The sequence below is a fragment of the Nannospalax galili genome, unplaced genomic scaffold (assembly GCF_000622305.1).
Source record: "Nannospalax galili isolate Female #2095 unplaced genomic scaffold, S.galili_v1.0 scaffold366, whole genome shotgun sequence".
In the NCBI taxonomy this organism is placed as follows: Eukaryota; Metazoa; Chordata; class Mammalia; order Rodentia; family Spalacidae; genus Nannospalax; species Nannospalax galili.
In genome coordinates, this window is record NW_008355168.1 from 2,386,796 (window position 1) to 2,393,354 (window position 6,559).

Consider the following 6,559-nt stretch of genomic DNA (forward strand, 5'->3'; position numbering starts at 1 on the left):
TGTGCGGCACGCAAGCTGTTCTTTATTTGTTTTGGGGGCCCGCTCCGGGTCGGGAACCCGTGAAAAACCCCCAAGGTTGGGGGGGGGGGGGTCATAGACCCTAGGGAGGAACTTACTACCACTGTTTTGTTAAATGGACTTGTCCAAACACCTTCTAAATACTTATTTTTAAAGACATGCATGTTAATGCTGCTCTTCGTGTTGGTCTGAGAAGCTTCCGTTCACAGTGAGCAGCAATCAATGTAGAGACTCGTAACTGCTCAAAGGGTTGTGAATAAGTGATTGCTGCTTGCTCAGTCCTGAATGGGACAAGTTTCTCAACCTCCCCAAAGCTCAGGGAGTGCTGTGGAGCACTGGCAAGAAAAGATAGAAGAGCTGGAGGACAGGGGAGCTCTGTGGAGGTGGTTTTCGGGCTGTGACAGCCATTTGTACCCATGAGCTCATAGCAGCTGTGGTTACCTGCACGAGCTCTCAGAAGATCAAGTCTGTCACCAGGCCACATGGAAGGCCAGGGGCTTCTGAGTACTCAGCCCTAGCTGAGAAGCTGTTGGCAGTTGACGGATGGCTCCTGGGAGATGGAGAGTCGTTTTTCCTCAGGGGTGTAGCTGCTGGTAGGCTCCACGCTCAGGTGAATGCCCCCTTCCCCATGGGCACGCAGGCAGCACTGGTCCTACTCAGTGGGTTGTGGAGACAAAAAGAAGACATGGAGGTTGGAGGGGGATGGTTTGGAGGGGTGATCTGGGGCACTGGGAAAGGAGAATTGGGGCAGATGTGATCAACATGCATGTGTACATGTACAAAACTGTCAAAGAGTAAATATCACTTTTAAAACTGCACTTTTAGACCTAACCCAACACCAGCTAAATCAGACCCTTGGAGCTGAAGCTTCCAGTCTGCATCATCATGAGCCTTCTGAGTCAGACATGTACTGTCCTCTTTCACTTATTTTTCTTTTAATTTACAATATACTTAATTTTTCTAAAAAAATTATTTTGTGTACGAGTGTTATGCCTGTATGTGTGTAAGAGCACTTGTGTCATACAGTGCTCACGGAGGCCAGGAAAGGGCACTGAATCCCCTAGAACTGTAGTTCCATTTGGCTGTCAGCCACCATGTGGGTGCTGGGATTGGAACCCAGATCCTCTTCAGGAGCAGCCAGTGCTCTTAACTGCTGAGCCATCTCTTCATCTCCCCAGCATACTTAATTTTTAATTAGCATTCATTACAGAATTTTCAAGCACAACCAACTGTCTGTGCTGCTTTCCTCTCTTGTGGTCGCTCTTCAGTTTCCCAGCCCATACTCACAGCACATAGACACACATACAGAGACATTCAAAGTTAAGGCCACATATGAACGACAACATGCACTGTTTTCCTCAGTCTCCGTTATCTCACTTATAATAATTTCCAGGTTATTATATTATTATTATCTCACTTATAATAATTTCCAGTAAGTTCCGTTTTCTTTATGTCTGAATAAAATCCCAGGGCGCATGTGTGCACCACATTTTCAGTGTCATTTGTTTACTGAGGGGCAGGTGGGCTGAGTTCTCCTTGCTGTCCTGAATAAAGCAGGGGCAAACTGGGATGTGAACGTAGTTCTGTGGTGGGACAGATGTGCCTTTGCTCAGGAATGGCATAGTTGCGTCAAATGGTAGTTTTAGTTTTAGTCTTTCGTGAAATTTCCATACTCATTCCCACAATGGTGTGCCAGTTTACACGCTCAAGAGCAGTGGATAAAGGGACCTCTTTGCCCACATCTTTACCAGTATTTGTTTTCTTGATGATAGCCATTCTGACTTGGGTCGTTTTGATTTTTATTTTCTTGATGGTTAAAGATGGTGAACACTTTTACAACAGTTAGTGACTATTTGTGTTTCTTCTTTTGAGGACTGTCATTTCAGTCCATTAGCTCCCCTTCCCAACCGGTAGGGATTCTTTGTATAGTCTGGCTATTCACCCTGTGTTTGAAGTAGACCTGACAAAGGGTTCTTCCTCTCTGTAGACTGTCTGCTCACTCTCCCCTATAGGACACTCTTAAGAAGGCTTTCAGAATTGCTGAATCTTGTAATTTACCTATGAATTTATTATTCTACTTATCTAAGCAAGTTCTTCACATTTCAGGTTTGTCTGATCCTCTTACCTTTATAAAGGCCAAAATCCTCACAAAGGCAATCAGTAGACACTATTTCATAAAGAAAGAGTTCCTTGTTTATTAATGCCATAGGCCATCACTTGTATTTAATTTTATAATTTCTGTCTATTTGGTTTTTGTCTTTCTCTCAAGGTGGGTAAGTATTCTGCAGCTTTCATAATCAACAATTAACTCTAGTTGCTAATAGAGTGATGCATAACACCGCCAGCGGCACCTGCTGATTGGAGTGGGTAACGTCCTTAGCAAGGTCTGCTTGGTGGATCATGTCTATAAGCCGACAGCAGCACGGGACTCACAGGGTTGGGGTTTGCCTCATATGAAAATCCTTACCTGCTTCCCAAGAATCAATATTAGGTTGATGAGTTTTTCAATTCTTTGGATTTTAAGATTGCTTTTTCCTTTATAAAAGAAGTTGAGATTCCATCCAGTGCTTAGGACCGAATGCTACCCATACCCCTGGGCCAAGACATTCAACCACGTTTCCTCTGTAATTTAGTTTTTTCCCAGCACAGTATTCTTACATAGTTAACTCTTGATTATCTGTGAGTAAATAATTTGGGGAGAATTTTGCCTTGAGTCCTTGATACAGTTGTATAAGTTTACTTTTTAAACTCCTCCATCCATTCCAGCAGAATTCAACCTATCAGGATCTCTTTTCAAACAAATGAGTATGTCTCCTAGGAAGGAAAGATGTGCTTAATATATGTGGCAATTTCTCCAGACAGAGTTGAGAAGAGAGGCTGCCTTTGGACAGGGAAGTAGGGGAGACCCTGAGGCCTGACCCAGCTGGATGCCACGTGCCTGGACCTGCTAATTTCCTCATTTCTCCAGTCTGTGCTGAAGATGGCAAAGAATGGGGCTCTAGGCAGACACAAAGCACAACTCCAGGCAGACACGAAGCGTGACCTCCATTCATAAGAGTTTCTTAGGGAAGTATTTGCTGCTGGACTATAGATAGCACACTCTATGTTCCCATAGTCAAGGGGAAACATAAAACTGAATTGGGATGATCACCACAAACAAGGAGCCACATGTGACACAACCGGGTGTCACTTGCTCGTGGGACACATTCTCAGAAGTGCGTCACTATGAGGCTTCATCACCATGTGAATGATATGTGATTGTGCCACACTCAGAGCTTGGTGCTATCTCACTGCACAGCTGAGCTACTAGGGACATTTATGCCGAACGACCTCGAGACCAGGGGATTAGCTCTCTTAATGCACTTCTACCGCACATAGATGTGACTTTTCTGATATTTTCTCCCCCCCTTTATTTTATGTGTATGAGTGTACTGCCAGTGTGTATGTAAGTGCACCATGCTGTGCAATTTCCCCACAAGTCAGAAGAGGGCAGTGGATCCCGTGGAACTGGAGTTATGGGTGATTGTTGGCTACCATGTGGGTGCTGCGATTCAAATCTGGGTCTTCTGCAAGAGCAGTCAGCGCTCTTAACCACTGATCCATCTCTCCAGCCCCTGATTTTTGTTTTCTGAGAGTGTCTGACCTTTACTGGCTGGTCAAGTGCTGGGATTACAAGTCTGTTTGGGGGGGGCGGGGCAGTCTGGGATTTAACTCAGGTTCTAACAAGTCATTGAATCAACTAATGTTGGTGCTGCTCTGTCTCTGCATTCACCACTATATCTGGCACATTCTGTTTCTGAGGCTGAAGCCAAGGACTGCAGCTAGTAGACCACTCCAAATGGTGCATATTGAAGATTTAGCTCCTTACTTGATTAGTGAAGATCACAATCACCATGTCACTGACTTGTTGGAGAAAGGGTAGTAAGAGGATGCTGATGAGCATTTAGCACAGTGTTTGGTGACACATGAGGCTGACGTTGCTCAAGATCAGCATCCTTTCATCAACTCACCCGGACTTCCAGAAGGCATGGAACCAGGCCTTAAACAGGAGATTACATTTGAGGCTTTAAGAGATATCAGCTATGATGCTGCAAAGGACAGTGACAGACTGAGATGCAGAACTTCAAAGGTCAGAGGTTCTTGGGGCAACCATGATGTCCATGTTTTTGTTTTTGTTTTCTGAAAAAGAGTTCCATGGTTTTTGAGCCCCAACTGACCCCTTCCTACTCTGCTTTGATTCTTGCCTCCCAGGAAGTAAAGCATCTCCCCCAGCTTCCTCTCTTACTGCCAAGACGGGCGTAGGGTCAAACAATCACACACAGAGGTTCTGCAGCCATTAGTAAAGTCAACCATTCTTTCCTTTCACTGTTTGTAGAAGGCATTTTGTCATAGTAATGCAAAGTCTGACCAACACAGACTTAAAGGAAACTGATTCATAGACTGAAAATACTGGTCTGTAATATATAGCTAGAAGGATAAAGGCCAGATGATTGGAGTAAGTAAGGAGTGCTTCTGTGTTCCTAGGTGAGGAACGAGGACAGTGTGAGTCAGAAAACTGCAGCCGTACTGTGTAAAGAGAACTGTTGCAACCCAGGGATGGGGGAAACTTTTAAAGATCCTATGAGTCAGGCTGTAAACCCTTTCAAGGCCAGAGAATACCAGGATATCTTACAGCAGCTCCGGTCCTGTAATAACTCTCCAGCACCCCTGACTCTTATCCCCCAAACCCTGGCCGGCCTACTGCAGGCCTTAGGTCAGAGAGGCGTCAACTTCAAGGAAGACAGGACTCTCGCTGTGACATAATTTTTCCATTCTACACATGGAATCAAGTTTGTTTTCTGATATGAAGAGATTCCGAGACTTTTAATTACTTGGTACCTATCCAAGTTTGTAATCTAAGAGTTTTAAGGGGAAAGAACAAAACCCTACCACGATGAGCAGGCGTAAGAATCAACATTAAGTTGCTTGGATGTTTATCTCCCATGAGCTCAGCTTTCAATGTACCAGTTACTTCCCTGTTATACGCTCCCTGCGTGTTCCGCACTAAGGACAGAATTTCAGAAATGAATAAACTCGCACACAGTTACAATTGTGTGAAACTGCGCACTGCTGAGGTTGCAGAGACTGGCTCTTATCTATTACTGAATGCACCGTAATTGTTACCGTAAAGCCCTGTCTCTAAACCCTGCAAACTATTGACACAGATGGGAACTGCAGTCATACAATAACAAGAAGACTGAGCTCTAGTTAAAATTTTGTTACTGAGAAGCCGTGAGACAAGGGCTAGCCACCTAACTTTGCTGATGCTTCATTGGCGTATCTGTAACTTGAGAGAGACCAGTCTCCATTAACCATATGGTGCTCTGTAGGCTTAAAATTCTGTGATATTTTTAGTTGTATTATTTGTCATGGATAAAAATTGGAACTATGCCAAACCTCTATTAAACCATACCTGGATAAACGAGTGTGGAAGAGCCACACGACAAAGTGAAGGGAGGCAGTAACTTGTGCTTCAACACGGATGAGCGTGAAAACGTACCACGTGAAAGAGGACAGACACGGAGGGCTACGTCTTACACACGTGAAGTCCAGAGCACTGAAATCCAGAGAAGCAGAAAGGAGATTCGTGATCGCTCACTGGGGAGGGAAAGGGACTGGGTGTTGAAGACGTGGAAGTTGTGACAGGTGGCTGAAAAGGTCTCCCAAACTGGTGGTGAGGGTGTTGAAGGGTCCTTTGGATATACAAAAATGATTGAACTGCACATATGTTAGTGAGTCGTATACATGTTTACTGCACGTCAACAAGGCTCCCATTTTGTATATAAAGTATGGGATAAAGTTTCAAAAACACATTAAGTGATATAGTACCATCTCAAGCAGTGGCTGTGATAAACTATCTTTCTAGTAGTTCTGTATCTAGTAAGAGATAGGATGTCTGTACTAATGTCTACTTTTAAAAAAAGATTTATTTTTATTTATGTGTGTGTGTCTGTGTCTGCGTCTGTGTGAGTGCATACTATGTGGGGACAGGGACCCATGAGGGCAGAAAAAGATGTTGGATCCCCTGGAGCTAGAGTTACAGGCAGTTGTAAAAATCACTGGATATGGTTTTCAGGAACTGAACTTGGGCCTTCTGCGAGAGCAGCAGGTGTTCTTAACTGCTGCAGCGCCATCTCTCCAACCCAATATCTATTCTTACATCTTAGCAACCTGAAGTAGGGTCTAGTTTATGAAATAATGACACAAAAAATCAACAAATTTTAGAAAATGAATTATATTTGAGGAGGAAGCATAAAAATTTACGTTATGTTAATTAGTAGAGGTGATAAACATTACCATTGAAATCTACCTGATGACTTTATAGACATACACAGGTGCCAAGGATCCGCGTGCAACCGATTATGACTAGTAATAATCAGATACACACAGATTAGAGATGCATGCGCCAACATCTCAGTGTTAGTAGCCAAAACAATGAGTCTTTCTGCAAGGAGCAATATATTCTAAAATGAAATGGAGATCTTTTTTAAAGGTTAAAAAC

General features: G+C 43.7%; 1 long non-coding RNA gene across 2 annotated transcripts in view; it reads right to left on the bottom strand.

Annotated features, from left to right (window-relative positions):
• Window positions 1-6,559, bottom strand: part of LOC103749423 — a 15,671-nt gene that overhangs the window by 3,490 nt on the left and 5,622 nt on the right. For both annotated transcript variants that reach the window (XR_607939.2, XR_001872887.2), the window contains exon 3: window positions 460-670. This is a non-coding gene — a long non-coding RNA (uncharacterized LOC103749423). The remainder of the gene's footprint in view (window positions 1-459; window positions 671-6,559) is intronic.